Source organism: Cannabis sativa, chromosome 7, assembly GCF_029168945.1.
Source record: "Cannabis sativa cultivar Pink pepper isolate KNU-18-1 chromosome 7, ASM2916894v1, whole genome shotgun sequence".
Classification (NCBI taxonomy): Eukaryota; Viridiplantae; Streptophyta; class Magnoliopsida; order Rosales; family Cannabaceae; genus Cannabis; species Cannabis sativa.
In genome coordinates, this window is record NC_083607.1 from 51,987,521 (window position 1) to 52,008,316 (window position 20,796).

Consider the following 20,796-nt stretch of genomic DNA (forward strand, 5'->3'; position numbering starts at 1 on the left):
CGCTGCCAAAGCTAATGAGGAAGAGGCTAAGCGGAGGGAAGCGCAGGCGGAGGCAATGATCCGGGAGGAGGCCCTACGGAGAGATAGGCTGGAGGCCAGACACCAGGAGGAGCTGAGGACGGAAGGTGAAGCCACCGCGAAGGCCAGGTGGGAGCTTCGGGAGGCCAGGGAAGCCTTGGATGAGATGGCTGCCAAGGTGAGGTCCTTAGAGGAAACTCACCAGGAAAACTTAGAATCCAGGGCCACCCTGGCCGCAGAGCTGAAGGAGCTCAGGGACTTCAAGGAACAAGCCTCAAAGAAGGCAAAAAGGGATGAGCTTCTTTCCCCCGTCTCCTGCAGCCGGTGCACCAAGCGTTTTGACGATGGCGTCTTCATGGCTTGGTCTACAAACGACCAGAACATCAAGCTTACCTTCTACCCCAAACCTGAGGAGATGATCGCCAAATTCTGGGAGAAGAAGAAAAAGCTTGATGCATGGTGGAGGCACGCATCGGACCTCGTCTCCCTCCGCGCATCGATTTGGCCGCTCCGAGTTTGACCCAGTACAACCAGGATTTCACTTACTTCTTTTTTTTTTCTTTATATATGTTTATTTACAGCTATTTTTCTTTTATTTAAGACAATATCTTACAGAGCTGTTTTATTTAAAGGGGAGACAATTTCTAAGGCCTGTCCCCGGGCTATTTGTATATATTTTGACCTGCCCTTTAGGGCTAGGATATTTATACGTGATCTTTTTTGATGCACATATTTCTCTTTTGGACCTGTCCTTCGGATCAGGATGTTTATACTTATGCTTTTTTATTTTTGTGCATACTCTTTTTGACCTGCCCTTTGGGTCAGGATATTTTACTTAGTTTGTTTTTTGTCTGTCCGTGCGGTATACCCTAGTACCCCCCTGAGTGGCATAGAAACTTTGTTTTTAAGGCACTCAGTTTTATTTAACATGCGTAGGCTGTATACATTTAGACGGTACAAATTCTTTAAACAAAGTCTAAGTTACATTCTTGGCTATTGGTAATATTTTTTGAGGTGATCAGCATTCCAGGCCCTTGGCACAATGGTTCCATCCATTCTTTTTAGCTTGTAAGTGCCTGAGCTGATTTCGTCCTCGATTTCATATGGTCCTTCCCAATTTGGCCCAAGTACCCCCACTCCGGGTTCTTGGGTGGCTGGGAAGACTCTTCTTAAGACCATATCCCCAATAGCGAACTTTCTGTTTTTAACTTTGGAGTTAAAATACTTGGTCACCTTCTTTTGATAAGCTGCCATCCGTATTTGAGATTCCACCCGGAGTTCTTCAACTTGATCCAGGGCTTCTTGAAGCAAAGCCTGATTTGCGACTGGATCGTAAGTCGTTCTCCTGTGGGACGGGAATAACATTTCTACCGGGACCATGGTTTCACAACTGTACGCCATTGAAAAAGGCGAGTGACTGGTCGTGGTTCTGGGGGTCGTCCGGTAGGCCCATAACACTCTTGGCAACTCTTCAGGCCAGTTTTTTTTGCAGGCTAGCAGCTTTTTCTTCAGGGTGACCTTTAGGATTTTGTTGACTGCTTCCGCTTGACCGTTTGTTTGAGGTCTGGCCACCGCGGAGAAGCTTTTCACTACTCCGTGTTGGTTGCAGAAGTCAGTAAATTCTTCGCAATCGAATTGTTTTCCATTGTCAGAGACTATTTTGTGAGGCAGGCCATATCGACACACTATGTTTTTGATAACAAAGTCTAGTGCTTTTTTAGCAGTTATGGTCTTCATGGGCTCAGCCTCCGTCCATTTGGTGAAGTAGTCTACTGCTACTATTGCATACTTTACTCCTCCTTTTCCTGTTGGCAAGGACCCAATAAGATCTATTCCCCATATCGCGAAGGGCCAGGGACTAGTCATCAGGGTGATTTCATTTGGAGGAGCTCTCGGTATGTTCGTGAACCTTTGACACGAATCACACTTTTGGACGTAGTCTATACAATATTTTTTCATTGTTGGCCAGAAGTATCCCTGTCTCAATATTTTCTTTGAGAGACTGGGTCCTCTCGTATGATCTCCACAGAACCCTTCGTGGACCTCTAGCATGATTTGTCTAGCTTCAGGGTCCGATACACACCTTAAATAAGGCATGCTGAGTCCTCTTCGGTAGAGAATTTGATCCATCATTACATAACGATGAGCCTGGTACTGAATCTTCCGAGACAGTGCCCTTTCTTGGGACAACTCACCTTTTGTTATGTATTTTATGATGGGGACCATCCAGCTGGGTTCTTGCCCAACCGTTATTGTGGCCTCTTTTATTTTGATGCTTGGCTCTGCCAAGCGTTCCACTGGTACTACCCCCAACTCTTCGATTTCGCTATCTGAAGCTAACTTAGCCAGACAGTCCGCGTGAGCACCCTTTTCCCGGGGGATCCTTTCTATTTTGTAGTCCGTGAACTCGTGGAGCAGCTCCCGGACTATTGTTACATACGCGGCCATTCGCTCGCCGCGTGTTTGGTATTCTCCCGATATCTGGTTTACGACCAGTTGGGAATCACTATAGACTTCCACTCTTTTGGCTCCTACAACTTTTGCTAATTTCAGCCTTGCTATTAGGGCTTCATATTCGGCCTCATTGTTTGAAGCTGCGAAGTTGAACCGTAAGGCCGCCTGGAGTCGCAGTCCGGTTGGTGATATCATCGCCACTCCGGCTCCGGATCCATTTTCATTGGAGGCTCCGTCCACAAATACTCTCCATGTGGGGATTGGCGGTACCGACATATTCGCGGTTGCCTCGGCTTCGTTGCATTCAGTAATGAAGTCCGCCAAGGCTTGGCCTTTTATAGAAATTCGGGGCATGTGGTGCAAGTCAAATTGACTTAGCTCCATTGCCCACTTGAGGAGCCTTCCGGATGCTTCAGGTTTTTGGAGGACTTGACGGAGCGGGTGGTTGGTTAGTATCTTGATCGGATGTGCTTGGAAGTATGGCCTCAATTTCCTCGAGGCCATCAGGAGGCAAAAGACCAGCTTTTCGATGGTGGGGTACCTCATTTCGGCTCCTATCATGCGCTTACTGACATAGTACACAGGATGCTGAGTTTTCTCTTCTTCCCGGACTAGGGCAGCGCTGACCGCGTGTTCGAAGACAGCCAAATATAGAAATAGGTCTTCTCCGAGAACGGGTTTTGACAGGATAGGAGGCTTGGCCATGTGCTCTTCTAGTTTTTTGAATGCCTCCTCGCACTCGTTCGACCATTCAAACTTTTGACACTTCTTCAGTATGTTGAAGAAGGGTATGCACTTGTCCGTGGACCGTGAGATGAAGCGGCTTAGGGCAGCTACCTTTCCGGTCAGGCTCTGCACATCTTTATGCTTTCTGGGGGATGGCATGCTCAGGAGAGCCTGGATTTTTTCCGGGTTTGCCTTAATCCCCCTGTAGCTGACGATGAAGCCCAGGAACTTCCCTGACTTGACCCCAAAGGTGCATTTCTTTGGGTTGAGCTTCATGCCGTATTTCCGGACTACTTTGAAACATTCCTCTAAGTCGCTTGCATGGCTGTTGCATGCTTTGGACTTGACGAGCATGTCATCTACATAAACCTCCATATTTCGTCCCAGGAGGCCTTTGAACATCCGGTTGACCATTCTCTGGTAGGTTGCTCCGGCGTTGTTCAGTCCGAAGGGCATGACTAGGTAGCAGTATACCCCATTATCGGTCCTGAAGCTAGTGCACTCCTGGTCTGCCGTATGCATCTTTATTTGATTGTACCCAGCATAGGCGTCCATGAAGGATAGTAGCTTGAATCCAGAAGTGGCGTCTACCATCTGGTCGATCCTGGGGAGCGGAAAGCAGTCCTTCGTACAAGCTTTGTTTAGATCAGTGAAATCTATACAAACTCGCCAAGTCCCGTTCGGCTTGGGTACCAGGACCGGATTGGCTAGCCACTCCGGATAGTATACGTCGCGGATCATGTCGTTGGTCAAAAGTTTATCCACCTCTTTCTCCAGAGCCTCAGCTTTCACCGAGTCGAGCGGGCGTCGCTTTTGCTGGACTGGCGGCATGTCCAGATTGACGTTGAGTACGTGGGTGATGACATGAGGGCTTATGCCAGTCATGTCTTCTTGGCGCCATGCAAAGATGTCGATGGCGCCCTTCATTGTTTTTATTATTTTCTCTTTTTCCTCCAGATCTAGGTTCTTTCCCAGCCGGAGTACTTTGGTGGAGTCGAGGTCGCACACTGATAATTCCTCGACATCCTCCATTGGTTCCACAATTCTTTCGGACCCCACACGGGGGTTTAACTCATCTTCTTCAGCCACTTCTGGCTCAATGGATTCTCGGACCATCAGTACGGGCAGGTGGGTTGCGACATTGTAACATTGCCTTGCTTCCCCCTGGTTTCCTCTCACCGTCCCGATCCCAGCTTCCTGGGTAGGGAACTTCAGGCACAGGTGCCGAATGGATGTGACTGCGCCAAAATCTACCAAGTCCGGTCGGCCGAGGATCGCGTTGTAAGTAGTTGGACAGTCCACCACCACGAAAGTGCAGTATTTAAATGTGCTCTGGGGGTGTCCGGGCACAAGGTGACTAGGAGCCTTACTTTTCCCATTGGGATAAGTGTTGTCCCATTAAACCCTGTGAGTTGGGACCCACTGGGCGAGAGGTCTCGGTCCGTCAAGCCTATTGCGGTGAAGGCCTCCTTGAAGAGTAGGTTCATGGAATTTCCATTGTCAATTAAGACTTTGGCCACCACTTTATTAGCGATGGGGGTCTCTATGACCAATGGGTCATGATGAGGGAAGCACACCGTCTTGGCGTCTTCTTCCGTGAACGTGATGGGTTGGCCAATAAGTGGGGGCCTTTGAGCTGGGAGTTGAGTAACCTCCCAAACCTCATTGTGTTTTACGACCCCTGCGTATTGTTTGAGCTCCTTGCGAGTAGTTCCTCCGATATGGGGACCTCCGGAGATCATGGCTACCCTCCCGTTAGGTTTGGGCGGCAGACCCGGGATGTGCTGGGCGTCGCCCGCGGGAGCAGTTGGAGCTAACGCTCCTGCTGTACTCCCCAGTGTTCCCTGAGGCACACCCACAGTCGCCTGGTTCGGATTAAGGTGAGGCAGCTTATTTTTGATCCACTCATAGAGGTGGCCCAACCAGATTAGGTTTTCAATCTCGTCCTTGAGATTCTTGCATTCATTAGTGCTATGACCAATGTCGTTGTGGTACTCGCATCTTTTGCTCGGATCTCTCCGGGAGCTATCCTTGTACAATGGTTGTGGTCTTCGGTAGTGCGTATTTTGCCTAGTAGCAAAGTACACACGCTCTTGGGAGTCCGACAGCTCCGTGTATTGGGTGTACTGGGGAGTGTACCCCCTTTTCTGGCGCTTCTCCCCTGTCCCGGTGCTGCTCTTGGAGGACCTTTTACTCCTCGAGCCCTGGGAAGGGCCTGCCAGGCTAGCAGTCAGAGCAGAGTGCGAAGGAGTTTGTCCATTCATTCCGGACGGGTTGCCGAAATGGGATGACGCTGGCGCCAAGGCCTGTCCCTGGCTGTATCCGGGGGTGGCAGAGAATTGTATGCCGCTTGTTTGTGGAGTTGCGGTCGGGGCAGTACCCGAGGGCGATACTCCGGGCATGTACCCTGCTATCCCGGTGGGATAGTATCCTCCATAAGCCACTATTTGGGCTTCTTCGAGGTTGATATATTTTTGGACTCTCTTCTGGAAGTCCTAAAGGCTAGCAGCTCCTTCTTGCTGTAGTTCATTCCAGAAAGGAGTCCCCGTACGGATGCCTGCTTGGAGAAGCGCAAGCTGTTGTCCGTCGTCAACTTTTTGGGTTTTCGAGGCTTCCTCTCGGAACCTCTTTATATAGTTTTTCAAGGTCTCAGTGGGCAGTTGCTTGATATTAGTCAAGGCACTAACCTCCAAGTTGACCTTTCTTGCGGCGACAAACTGTCTCCTGAAATTGGTCTGTAGCTTGTTGCAACAGCCCACGGATCCTGGTTCCAACTTCTTGAACCATTCCTCCGCGGACCCACTTAGAGTAAGTGGGAAGCACAGACATTTGGCGTCATTGCTTACTCTCATGACCGTCATGACACAGTTGAACCGTGATAAGTGGTCGCTAGGATCAGAGTTCCCGGTATAAGCTGCCATTTCGGGCATCTTGAAGTTCTTAGGGAGTTCCGCCTCCAGGATGTGCTTAGCACATGGTTCCCGGTCCTCGCTATCTGAGTCGGAGTCGTCCCCTTTCTGCCTTCGGGAGACTCGGGCAATGTCTTTTCGAAGTACGGCGAGTTCCGCCATAATTCCTTCATTTAACGTACCCGTGGAGACCGCGGGTCCGTATCTTTTTTGGTCAAGGTGATCCCGGAGGTCACCTTGGTTCCCATTGATTTGATTCCTCAGATCAACGGGAGGACACCTCTGTCCTCTTCTTCCTCTACCCCCGGGCTCTTGGTGCACGGAAACGCTTTTTCAGTCCTCTCGATCCTGAGGGCCAAAGCTCCCTTTTTGGGGCTTACCCCTTGTTGGGTTTTATGCCCTAAATAAAACTCTGTTTCAATGTAATCCAGATTATTCAATATCAATAAAGTAACAGAAGTAATTTTTCATTCACTTGTGTATGTTTTGGTTCACTTAATCAATTACTTGTCTATTTGATTTATAAATTCATCCAAACCCCTTTTCACATACTTGATCATGTTTATTGTGTTGTCAACACAGTGTAAAGTAAACATGACTATGTGAATAAAGTATTCCTAGATTTATCAGAACACTTGGTTTTACTGATATGACAATCTACAACAGAGTTTACTTACATTTGGAGAAATGTTATGTTCTTTCCAGAACATAGGTTAAAGTAAAGCTCGGGTTAGATGCATGGAGTATGCATTGGAATGGACCGATATTGAACTTTGAATTAGATTTTGAAACTTACCGTAAATATCTATTCAATTCAATATCATAAGTTGATCCTAGATCACATGATCGAAATCCTGATATGGTTAGGCTCAATTTCAAGAGTATTATTCGTGTTCTTTGATTTGTTAGTTAAGCCTAATCTTTAGTTTGGGCAATACATACATTTTTGGAACACGGTAGTGCGATTGAGTGGGAGCGCTAACATAAATATGGAATCTATAGCTTCTATCTGGCGAATAGTAAGCAAAGGGTGATTTCCTTCGAGCTTAACCAAACGAGATAAATGATTGAGTACTCATTTCACTTAGTTGAAATATCATTTATACAGGGTTAAGTGTTTTAAGGATAAAATACATTGTAGGGTGTTACGGTAATTTAGTCCCTTTACAGTGTAAATCATCCATATAGAGGATCATTGATCACATTAGGATTATAACAATGGATAACTAATAATGTGTCTATATGGTGGTGTTGGGAATTATTTTACCAGGATCTTAGATCTACTCACAAGTATGTTTATTAACATCCTAAATATGAACTTTCTAAAACGATAAAATAAACACATATAAAGTTAAGAAAACCTTACATTGATGTAGCGGAATAAATGTCTCCTTCCACTCAGATCTCTAACCCTTGATTCCTTTCTGTAGCAGAGTATAATCAAGATCTGAGCCCGAATGTCCTTCTTCTTCAAGTTTTGATCCTTCACAGTCTTCCAATCTATGATTGAGTTACTGCTTGCTGTGTGTGGGCACTTACTCTTTCACTAGGGTCACGAAAAAGATGAAGGGAAAAGAGAGAGAGGTATTTCGGCCAAGGCTAGAAAGTGGGAAGGCTCAGTTTTCTGAAGAGAGAAATTTCTGTCAGAAAGCTAAATGAAAACTTATGATTTGACTGAGCCATCACTTTCTATTTATAGGCAACTACTAGGTCTAGGTTTAGAATTATTTGGCATTAAAATAATGAAAATAATAATTTGAAAAATCATCATTAAGTGGCCGGCCATATGGTGTTATTGGGCCTTACTTAATTTTGCAATTTTATCAAATTTTATCTTTATTTTCTCAAAAATGCCAATTTTCCAATTCTAACCTTTTAAATGCCAAAACTAATTATTTAATAACTAAAATACATTATTAAATAATATTGTCATTTAATTTAATTATTAATTAGACATATAAAGTCTATTAATAAATAAATAAACCTAGAAAACTCTTTTCCTTACAATTTCACCCCTGCTTAGTGAAAATTCATAAAATTAGACATAGTCTAACTTTAGAATTATAATTGATCAATCACGAATCAATTAATGAGTCTTACAAGCAGAATGTTCTCAACTAGAATGGGGACCATGGATCTATATGCTGAGCTTCCAATAAGTGAACCAAATTTACCAAGTAAATTCCTACTTATTAATTCTTCGTTGAATCCACTCTTAGAACTTAGAATTGCACTCTCAGACTTATATAGAGCATATTGTATGTTCCACGATATCAATATACTATCTCATTTAACCATTGTTATAATCTTATTGTGATTTAAAGATCCTCTATATAGATGATCTACATCGAGATGGGATTTCTTTACCGTTCTCACCCCTCAATGTATTTTGCCCCTTAAAACACTTAGCTACCTGTAAATGGTGTTTAGTGATCTAATAATTAGTCAGTTAAACAAGAGCTCATCCATTTACTTCTATTTGCTAAGCTCGAAGGGAATCATCACTTGACTTCTATACACCAGTAGAAGCTATAGATTCCATATTTATGTTCAGCACTCCTACTCGATCATACTATCATGTTCCCAAAATATACGTATCACCCTAACCCGAAAGTAGGCTTAACAAATAAATCTAAGAACATGAATAGCACTCCTGAGTTGAGCCTAAGCATATCAGGATTTAGATTCTTTTAATCTTAAGATCAACTACTGATATTGACTTGGAAAGATATGTATAACGGTAAGTTTGTAATATCTTAACTTAGTTGCAATATCGGTCCAGTCCAATGTATACTCCATACATTCGAAAACTAGTATACTTTACTAATGTCCTGGAAAGAACATAACACTTACTCCAAGTGTAAGTACACATCATCGATGATTATCACATTAGTGTAAATCCAATAACACTGATGAAACAGGGACCAAAACTTTTGATTCATATGATCACAATCACATTCCACTGTGTTGACGATACTGTAATTGTGAATAAACATATGATCTGGATTTAACTGATTTTGTGTGTATGAATGTAATAAACATATTAAACATATTAAACCATTAACATGTAAAATTCATGCAAACATCAATCACTTCAAATTTCTTATATTGATAACTAATCAGATTGTAAAGAGTTTTATTTAGGGCATAAAACCCAACAGGTGGAACATATAGAGCATTCTATATACTGAGAGTGCAATTCTGAGTTCTATGTGTGGATTCAACGAAGAATTAATAAGTCGGTGAATTTAAGTGGTAAATTCTAGATCTGCTTATTGGAAGCTCGGATATATAGACCCATATTCCCCTCACTAGTTGAGATGATATTACTTGTACGACTCATTTAATTGATTTTAATTAATCAATTAAAAATTCTCAAGATAGACTTGTCTATTTGAGAATTTATCACTTATTAAGGGCAAAACAGTAAATAGAGATTTTGAAGGGCATATTTATTAATTAGGAAACTTTAATTAGTTTCATTATTAATAAAATAAATGACAATATATTATTTGATAATTAATTTTAATTATTAAATAATTAGATTTGACATTTATGTGGTTGAACAAAGGAATTGGCAGTTTTTGACAAAACAGGAAACTATCAATGTAGGAAAAGGAAAGTTGGAAAAGTGGCAAGCCTTGTTTCCACAATGCCTAGGCCGGCCACTTAGCTTCCTTTTCTCTTTGATTTTTTCAATTCCAAATGTCAATCATAGCCCTGGGTGGTCTTCTATAAATAGAAGGCAAAGGCTTCAGAGTTGAACACAACTGTACAACCTTTTCACAACATTATTCTGAAATAATTTTCTCTCAGAAAATTCTCTCTGAGCCGCCACCCTCTCTCTCTCTTCCTTCACTGTTTCGAAAAGTATAAGTGCTAGAGTAGTGCCCACACACATCAAGTAATACCTCAATCATAGTGAGGAAGGCTGTGTAGATTTCAGAAACATCAAAGAAGGACTATCGGGCTCAGATCTTGATTATACTCTGCTGCAGAAAGGAATCAAGGGTTAGAGATCTGAGTGGGAGGAGACATATATTCCGCTGCAATCATTGTAAGATTTCTGATACTCTTATGTGTTTAATTTCCTATCGTTTTAGAAGTTCATATTTAGGTTGTTAAATCAACATACTTGTGAGTAGATCTAAGATCCTAGTAAAATAACTTCCAACAATTGGTACCAGAGCCATGGTAATTGATTTTCTTGCAAGAAATTTGGACTTAAAACGATTTGCTTGTTTTTTGGATGATATCATGTTGCTTTGAGTGTCATATTGATGTTTGATTGTTGTTTGTGAATTCTGGGAAAAATGGTTACTGTTCTGATTCTGTAATTATTTTTGTTGGATAGTTTGGAAAATTCTAAGCAATTTACTTTTTTACAGAACTCGATTTCGATTTAATTTGAATTAGTTATGAATTTTTGAAAATTGGAAAAATCGGGGTGACGAGCAACCTCATCAAGCGCGCGGAATGGCTGCCTGCAGCCTTCCTGCGCCGTGATTTCTCGGCCATGCACCCCCTGAAACGCGCGCGGATGGGCATGCATGGCATGCCATCTGTACAGTTCATCCAATTTTCCAATTTTTTCGATTTTTCATGCTATTTCATGGAATTAAATTCCGATTTTTTGTGTAGTTTTGAATGTTGATTTTTGTTTTTCAAATTTCAAATCTAATTATCAGAAATAAATTAATTTTATTTTTTAAAATTAATTTTAGATATTACTGTAATTTGATTTTGAAAATAGGAAAAATCAAGTTTTGCTTACCTCTTTTCTTATTTCCTTTAAAATTTGATTATTTTATTTTTTTTAAGGTCAGATATTATTTTTTTTGGTAACTTGACCTTAATTAAAATAAGATCAAAATAATCATGATAATTTTAAAAGAGGAAATAAGGTATTTTTGTTAACTTTTAAATTTTGTTATTTTTTAATTAAATTAAATTGTAAAACAAGAAAAGGGTATGTATTTACCATTTTCTATTTTATTATTTAATTTATTAAATAACATGAAATTTAAAAGGAAAGTTAGCAATTTAATTTTGAAATGACATTTAGGTTACCCAAAACCTAATTTTTCAAAATGGTAGGTTTAATTTTAATTTTATTTTCGAAATAAATGTTTAAAATTAAATAAATCCTACATCCAACTATCCAAATCTAACCTTGTTGCAGGAGTATGTGTTTTAGATTGTTTGTAAGTTTTCTAAAACCTATTATTGCTTGATCTAAATTGCCTTGGTTAACTTGATGATAGATCCAATGATCTAATTTTAACCAATGGTTCAATTGATGATAGATCAAGTAAATAATTTGTAACAGGTAATTTTTACAAACTTCTTTCATCTGTGTATGACCTAGTAACATGATAGGATCCATCCAAATTTGTATGCCTGTGTGAGCCTATATGTTTAATTTCTATTATAGATACATATAGGTTGTTGTTGCTAAATAAAATATCATAACTGATAGATTTTATTTAGGCTCATTTAGTAGTGAGCCTATTCAATTAATTACAGTTATTCATTTTAAGGTTAAATTCCTTTCTTTTGGGCCTTGTGTGAGAGTTGGGAGCCTTAGAAGTGGGTACGACATACTGGACCCAGCCCCCCCTCACATGAACAACCCAAATTGTGAAGACCCATTTGCCTGATTTGGATAACTGTGCTAGGTTAATTATATTAGTTTGACCTAATAAAAAATTGATTAGCAACATAATTAATTTCATTCTTCCTTGAAATTAATTTAAGAAAAACATAGTTTGAATAGTTATATTCTGGAAAGCTATATGTATTTTTCTTGTTTTTTAATTAAATATGGAATTATAACCATATAAATTCTTTCTGAATCTTAATTTTATAATTTCATTAAATATTCCTATTTAAGTTGAGATTTAGTTAAATCTATCAAATCAACTTAGATTTGAATATTTTTGAATTTCCTATTATAAATTAAGTTGAGGAATTTTAGGAATTGGTTATTAAGATTCTTTAGATATTTTTTAAGTTGATATTTTATAAATATGGGAACTTAAAATGGAATATCTTCTAAATTAAGTGGTTACTACTTAATTGGTAATATTTATTTAAGTCATTGATTGAAGAATATTTAAGTTGGGTATTTAGATTTTTCTAAACAACTTAAATAATATATTTTTCAAAATTATTCCATTTTTGAAATTTAATTAAAGTTTTTACTTTAATTTGTAATATTTCATTATTGAGATATGGAATATAAATGATTAAACAAAATACATTGTTAAATAATGAGCTTTAATCAAGAGAAATTCAATCTCCATTGTTGGTTTTACATAGCTATTGTTTTAGTGAGTAATCCTCCCTAATGGAGGAACGTTCATTAGCAAGTTAGCGCCGTTTAATCTCGAAAGATAAGTATTCTTATAAGTTTATTTTTATATGGTTCATGACCACCGTAATGGTGGCGACTGTATAAGACTTACAAGAATGCGAAACAATAGTAGAAGCTCATAAGATAGAATTGCCTTGACTCTCACCTAAACGGGACAACGCTGGATTCCAATCTTGATCGAATAAAAGGTTGCTAGAATGTTTGACATTTTAGATGAATTGACAACTCTATTCAATGGATGATGCTTTGACTCTCGCCTAAACAGGACACTGTATCAGTTCGTTGGAAACCTTGGAAAATAAACTATGTTAGATTTAGTATTTTTATAACATATGTGATTATTTGTTTTCTGAACCTGTGTTTGAATTTATAGAACCAAAACCTTACTTCTGTTTATTGATATGTTGTAGTGCCAATATGAATAACCCTCATCCCGATCCACTCCTAGTTAGTATCTTTGCAAAAGAACTCAATAGTGTGAAAATGCATCCTGGTAGTTGCATTAACTCGCACCTATTGTTGATGAATCTGAAATTCCAAAAGGCAAATCTACTAGGAATTGATTTATCAAAGGAACAATGGGTTAGACTCATACTTTATAGTCTTCCTCAGGAGTATAACAGTTTTGTTCTATATTATTTATTGAACAATCCTAACTCCTCCGACATGGACAAACTCGAGTCTGAGTTAAGGGCCCATGAGCGAAATCTGATTGCAATGGGACCTCCTGGTATTGCAAGCTTTAATCAGAGGAAGAAGATTAAGCATGAGGGCTCTAACAAAGCTGCTCCTTCAAGTACAATTATCAGACATCATGTTCTATGTGCGAATTGTAATGGAAAGGGACATAAAGAAGAACAATGTCCCAGGCTTCTAGACAATTTAAACGAAGGTGATGCTTTTGTATTTGAATCATGTGTTTTAGAGAACGACAAATCCACCTGGATTGTTGATTCTGGATCTACTAACAATGTATGTTCTTCATTGCAGCTGCTTGAAACTTGGGAGAATCTTCACCCAGATGAGTTAAAGCTTAAAGTTGGAAATGGGGAGTTGGTATCAGTTAAAGCAAGAGGAACAGCCCGAATCAAGTTTAATTCTAAGAAGTTTTTACTTTTAGAGAATGTTTTATATATTCCCAATTTTAGTAGAAACTTGATTAGCGTTTCATGTTTACAGACACAATTTTATATATTGAATTTTTCGAGTTCAAATTGTTCAATTTCTCGTAATGGATTTCATATATGTGTTGCAAACATGGAACGAGGGCTTTATGTTTTAAGACCTGATACTCAAATCTCACTAAATACTGAACTTTTCAATGTAGCTAAACCTAGAAGCCTTAAGAGAAAAGAGATTGATAATGATGATCAAACTTATCTATGGCATTTACGTTTAGGTCATATAGGTTTTGATAGACTCAATAGGCTAACCAAAGACGGTCAATTGAAAAATGTCGTCTTAGGGGAACTGCCAGTCTACGAGTCTTGCCTAGAAGGAAAAATGACCAAACGTTCTTTCTCTGCGAAGGGAGAGCGTGCCAAAGAACCCCTAGGGTTAGTACATTCAGATGTTTGCGGACCGCTGAATGTAAAAGCCAGAGGAGGTTATGAGTATTTCGTCACTTTCATTGACGATTTCTCTAGATATAGTTTTCTTTACCTAATGCAAAAGAAATCTGAAACATTTGAAAAGTTTCAGGAATTTCATGCTTTGGCTCAAAACCAATTAGGTAAAACATTAAAGATCTTGCGAACTGATAGGGGTGGAGAATATATGGATATGCAGTTCAAAGATCATTTAATTGAACTTGAAATTGAATCCCAATATACTGCCCCAAGCACTCCACAGCAGAATAGAGTTGCAGAAAGAAGAAATCGCACTCTCTTAGAACTGGTTAGGTCTATGCTGAGTTATTCAACTCTGTCTACGTCCTTCTGGGGTTATGCTATTCAAATGGCAAACGACATTTTAAATGTTGTTCCATCTAAAGCAGTCCCTAAGACACCCGTTGAACTATGGAATGGTCGCACACCTAGTTTGCGCCATTATAGGATTTGGGGGTGCCCTGCTCACGTCTTAAGAAAGAAAGAAGGCAAACTGGAATCGCGAACTGAAGTTTGCATGTTTGTCGGAAATTCTAAAGAGACTAGGGGTGGACTTTTCTATAGTCACAAGGATAACAAAGTGTTTGTTTCTACAAATGCTACTTTCCTTGAAGATAACTATATGAAAGACAACAAACCGAAAAGTGAAATTGTATTAGAGGAAATGCTCACAGATACTGTTCCTTCAAATGTACCATCTTCTTCTACTCAAGAAGAGGAACATCCCACTCCCTCAGTTGTAGCAACTGAGAAAACTACTACTAAAGCTCCTGTTCAGAAGGTCACCGCTCCTCGTCGTAGTGGGAGGGTTTCTACAAAACCATCTCGTTATGGCTTGGATGGTTAAATCAATATGGTCGTTGGTGATGGAATTGATGACGACCCATTAACCTATAAACAGGCAATGGCAAGTCCGCAACGGAAGCGATGGTCAGCCGGTATGGATTCAGAAATGGATTCCATGAAAAAGAACAAAGTCTGGGAATATGTAGAACCACCTGATGATTTTCGTCAATTGGATGTAAATGGGTCTACAAGAAGAAAAGAGGTGCTGGAGGCGAAGTCGAAACTTTCAAAGCTAGACTGGTCGCCAAGGGTTATACCCAAAGAGAAGGTGTGGACTATGAGGAAACTTTTAGTCCGGTTGCCATGCTCAAATCCATCCGAATTCTTCTCTCCATAGCTGCCGCTTTAGATTATGAAATTTGGCAAATGGATGTCAAGACAGCCTTTCTTAATGGGCTTCTTGAAGAAACCATCTATATGGAGCAACCAGAAGGTTATGTTCTTCCTGGGCAGGAGAATAAAGTTTGCAAATTAAATAGGTCCATATATGGACTTAAGCAAGCTTCTCGCTCATGGAATAAAATGTTTGATGAGATCATCAAAACCTACGGCTTTCATCAGAATGAAGATGAACCTTGTGTTTACCAACTCAAGGAAAACCAAGTAGTAGTATTCCTGGTCCTTTATGTTGATGACATTTTGATCATTGGAAACAATGTCAAGAAAATGACTCACATCAAGAATGGCTTGACACTCAATTCGACATGAAAGACTTGGGTGAGGCAGCCTATGTTCTTGGTATTCAGGTTGTCAGAAACCGAAAGAACAGATCCCTTGCTCTCTCTCAAACAGCTTACATTGACAAAGTTCTAGAGAGATTTTCCATGACCAATACCAATGGGGCAAACATGCCCTCTAGACATGGTATCCGTCTATCTAAGGAACAGTGTCCTACTGATCCTCAAGACATAGAAGACATGGCAAAAATTCCTTATGCTTCTGCAGTTGGAAGTCTAATGTATGCTATGCTATGCACTAGACCTGACATCTGCTATGCAGTTGGAATCGTGAGCAGGTATCAGTCAAATCCAGGACAGGTACATTGGAATGCTGTTAAGTATATTTTGAAATACTTAAAGAGTACAAGAGATTATGTATTAGTCTACAAGGGTGGTGCTTTAAATCCCTTAGGCTATACAGACTCAGATTTCCAGGGATGTCTTGAAGACAGGAAATCTACATCTGGGATGGTGTTTACTCTTGGGGGTGGAGCAGTGGTTTGGTGAAGTGCTAAACAAACTGCGATTTTGGATTCTACCATGGAGGCAGAATACATAGCTGCGGCTGAAGCAGCTAAAGAGGTTGTCTGGCTTAGGAAGTTCTTCACCAGTCTCGGTGTAATTCCTGGAATGGAAAGGCCTCTAATCCTGCTTTGTGATAACACTGGAGCTATAGCCAACAGTAAGGAACCTCGGAACCACAAGAGAAGTAAGCATATAGAAAGAAAGTATCAAATTATCAGAGAATATGTGGCAAGAGGGGATGTACTGGTGGAGAAAGTGGATACGCAGGATAACTTAGCTAATCCATTCACCAAAGTCTTGGCAGTAACTTCATTCGAAAAGCACCATCAGAATTTAGGATTAATTGAAATGTACTGATTTGTTTTATATTAGTGCAAGTGGGAGTTTGTTGGGTTTTATGCCCTAAATAAAACTCTGTTTCAATGTAATCCAGATTATTCAATATCAATAAAGTAACAGAAGTAATTTTTCATTCACTTGTGTATGTTTTGGTTCACTTAATCAATTACTTGTCTATTTGATTTATAAATTCATCCAAACCCCTTTTCACATACTTGATCATGTTTATTGTGTTGTCAACACAGTGGAAAGTAAACATGACTATGTGAATAAAGTATTCCTAGATTTATCAGAACACTGGGTTTTACTGATATGACAATCTACAACAGAGTTTACTTACATTTGGAAAAATGTTATGTTCTTTCCAGAACATAGGTTAAAGTAAAGCTCAGGTTGGATGCGTGGAGTATGCATTGGAATGGACCGATATTGAACTTTGAATTAGATTTTGAAACTTACCGTAAATATCTATTCAATTCAATATCATGAGTTGATCCTAGATCACATGATCGAAATCCTGATATGGTTAGGCTCAATTTCAAGAGTATTATTCGTGTTCTTTGATTTGTTAGTTAAGCCTAATCTTTAGTCTGGGCAATACATACATTTTGGGAACACGGTAGTGCGATTGAGTGGGAGCGCTAACATAAATATGGAATCTATAGCTTCTATCTGGCGAATAGTAAGCAAAGGGTGATTTCCTTCGAGCTTAACCAAACGAGATAAATGATTGAGTACTCATTTCACTTAGTTGAAATATCATTTATACAAGGTTAAGTGTTTTAAGGATAAAATACATTGTAGGGTGTTACGGTAATTTAGTCCCTTTACAGTGTAAATCATCCATATAGAGGATCATTGATCACATTAGGATTATAACAATGGATAACTAATAATGTGTCTATATGGTGGAACATATAGAGCATTCTATATACTGAGAGTGCAATTCTGAGTTCTATGTGTGGATTCAACGAAGAATTAATAAGTCAGTGAATTTAAGTGGTAAATTCTAGATCTGCTTATTGGAAGCTCGGATATATAGACCCATATTCCCCTCACTAGTTGAGATGATATTACTTGTAAGACTCATTTAATTGATTTTAATTAATCAATTAAAAATTCTCAAGATAGACTTGTCTATTTGAGAATTTATCACTTATTAAGGGCAAAACAGTAAATAGAGATTTTGAAGGGCATATTTATTAATTAGGAAACTTTAATTAGTTTCATTATTAATAAAATAAATGACAATATATTATTTGATAATTAATTTTAATTATTAAATAATTAGATTTGACATTTATGTGGTTGAACAAAGGAATTGGCAGTTTTTGACAAAACAGGAAACTATCAATGTAGGAAAAGGAAAGTTGGAAAAGTGGCAAGCCTTGTTTCCACAATGCCTAGGCCGGCCACTTAGCTTCCTTTTCTCTTTGATTTTTTCAATTCCAAATGTCAATCATAGCCCTGGGTGGTCTTCTATAAATAGAAGGCAAAGGCTTCAGAGTTGAACACAACTGTACAACGTTTTCACAACATTATTCTGAAAGAATTTTCTCTCAGAAAATTCTCTCTGAGCCGCCACCCTCTCTCTCTCTTCCTTCACTGTTTCGAAAGTATAAGTGCTAGAGTAGTGCCCACACACATCAAGTAATACCTCAATCATAGTGAGGAAGGCTGTGTAGAATTCGAAAACAACAAAGAAGGACTATCGGGCTCAGATCTTGATTATACTCTGCTACAGAAAGGAATCAAGGGTTAGAGATCTGAGTGGGAAGAGACATATATTCCGCTGCAATCATTGTAAGATTTCTGATACTCTTATGTGTTTAATTTCCTATCGTTTTAGAAGTTCATATTTAGGTTGTTAAATCAACATACTTGTGAGTAGATCTAAGATCCTGGTAAAATAACTTCCAACACCCCTCTGCGGACCTTTCCCTTTAGGGAAATCTGAGCGGACCTTTCGCGGATCCTGCGCCTTTTTCTTTCGCCCTGGGGTAGAGGTAGGGTTTTTTGTTTGGTTCCCTTCAGTAGGGTACCTTATAGGGCTAGGCGAGGACGTCTCTAGTTCCTTGCCAAGTCCAGCAGTCATTGCCTTGGGATGCACGTGAATGCCAGCCGCCTCCATGGCTTTTTGCATGGCCAGAATCACTTCTTGCATTTTTTGGTTTTGTGCTTTCTGAGCTTCGATCTCGGCTTCGTGATCGATAGCTTTTTGTCTGCGAAGCACCAACTCCGAGTAACTACCTTCGTCGTAGGCATACTCATCGAGGTGTCCCTCGTAGTCATCATCTGGAATTCCTTTTTCTTTCTCGGAACCCTCAGCTGCTCTAGAGGCTACATCTTCCTCATTTGGGTCTTGAGCATCTTCTAGAGGGCGAGGCAGACGAGTACTTCTAGTCTCCACCATGTTTGTGAAGTCAAGTGTTCGTTTACAGTAGCTTTCTTCAGCTCTCAATGAAAGCACCAAAATGTTGACCGAGGTTTTCGGCAACTAATAAAATATTATAAAATTAGAGAGCTGTAAGAAAATTAGAGAAGAATTTTTACGTGGTTGGGGCGTTAATGAGCCTTAGTCCACGAGTCTTTGTTATTTATGGATGTATTTAATACAGAGAATGTATTTGGGGAGTGTTTCACTCTTATAAATACAGAGAATGTTCTTGGTGAGTATTTACTCTACTTGCTCTTATGCAGCCCAAGATTCTCGATCCCATTTAATGAGCTTTGAGGGGGTATTTATAGTGTTTTTGGTGGGGTGATCCCCAGAATTATCCTTACAAGCGTATCTGTAAGTATCCATAAAGTTGGGCATTCCCAATGAATATACCATGGGTATTGCATGGTCAAATTCCTAGGTGCTGTAGGGTTTTTATGTGGAATGTCCTTATTGTCTTTTGACTGATGTGACTCTTCACAGTGTAGCCGTCGCTAGACTTAAATGATCATTACTTTGTAGCTGCTGGTTGGAGGTTGTGCCGTCAGACTTTATTGCGTGTAGCAGTCCCAACACGCTTCCTCCCATGCGGCATTAAATGCGACTTGATTGCTCAGGAAAAACCTGACACGTCACGGAGATGCCTTAACGTTACTTCGAGCTTCCAGGAGCATATGGGGTTCCATATGCCTTCTCCGGGAGCTACGTCCTGGAAGCCACCTTATAGCACAAAGACTTAGCAAATATTTTGGATTGTACATTGCTTGATCCACGTGTCCTTGTTTGGTTGGTCCACGTATATTGGAAAAAATTAGGGGCAACACACGTATAATTAGGATTTTTAATTAGGTTCAATTAGTTGATGTTAAGTGCAATACATGCATGTTTAATTTTTTTTAATTAGGTAATGTATTTTTTTTTTTAATTTTTAAATGGGATTTGAGATTTTGATCTTTAAGAAAAAAAATTAGCTATTGTTGCATTGGTGTGTCATTTGGATATAATTATATATATACGTACTCATTTCAAAAATTCTTATTTTTAGTCACAATAAAATTTGTGACTAAAAATAATAAAGTTGTGACTAATTATAAATTATTATCTTATGTTGTGACTAAAAGGTCCGTGACTAAAGGTATTAGTCACAAATTAAAATTTGTTGTGACTAAATGTGTTTTTAGTCACAATACTTGTTGAGACTAAAACTAAAATTGTGTCTAAATGGAATGTTTTAGTCACAAATAATTTTTTATTGTGACTAAAAGTCACATTTAGTCACAAAAAATTTATGTTGTGACTAAGAAGTTGTCACTAAAGGTAACAGTTTTTTCTAGTGAGTTTTTAAATTTTTAAATTTTTTTAATTAGGTAACGTATTTGAAAATGCATATATTGTAATTTATCATATTCTTAACCAAAACTCACATAACCAAATTTGAGTGTATTTGTAAATTTGATATAAAAATTTTTTATTCCCAAACTTTATGAAAAATATGGTGTGTAAATCGGTTTACCACAACTAAAATGGAAAGCAATTAGTTCTTTATTACAAATATTTCAATTTAAAATATAAAATAAATAATAATAAAGTTAAAAATATGGTTAAAAATATTTATAATATTATAAATTTAAATTTCTTTATATAAAATATTTGTATAATTTTTTTTATTTTAATTCAAAGTTAATCCAATAAATTTTAAAATATGATTAAAAATATTTATAACATTTTAAATAGTTTAAATTTAAATTAAAATTTCTTTAAATAAAATATCTACATAATTTTTTTTTAAATATATATAATAATATTATAAAATTAATAAAAAATGTCAATTAATAGG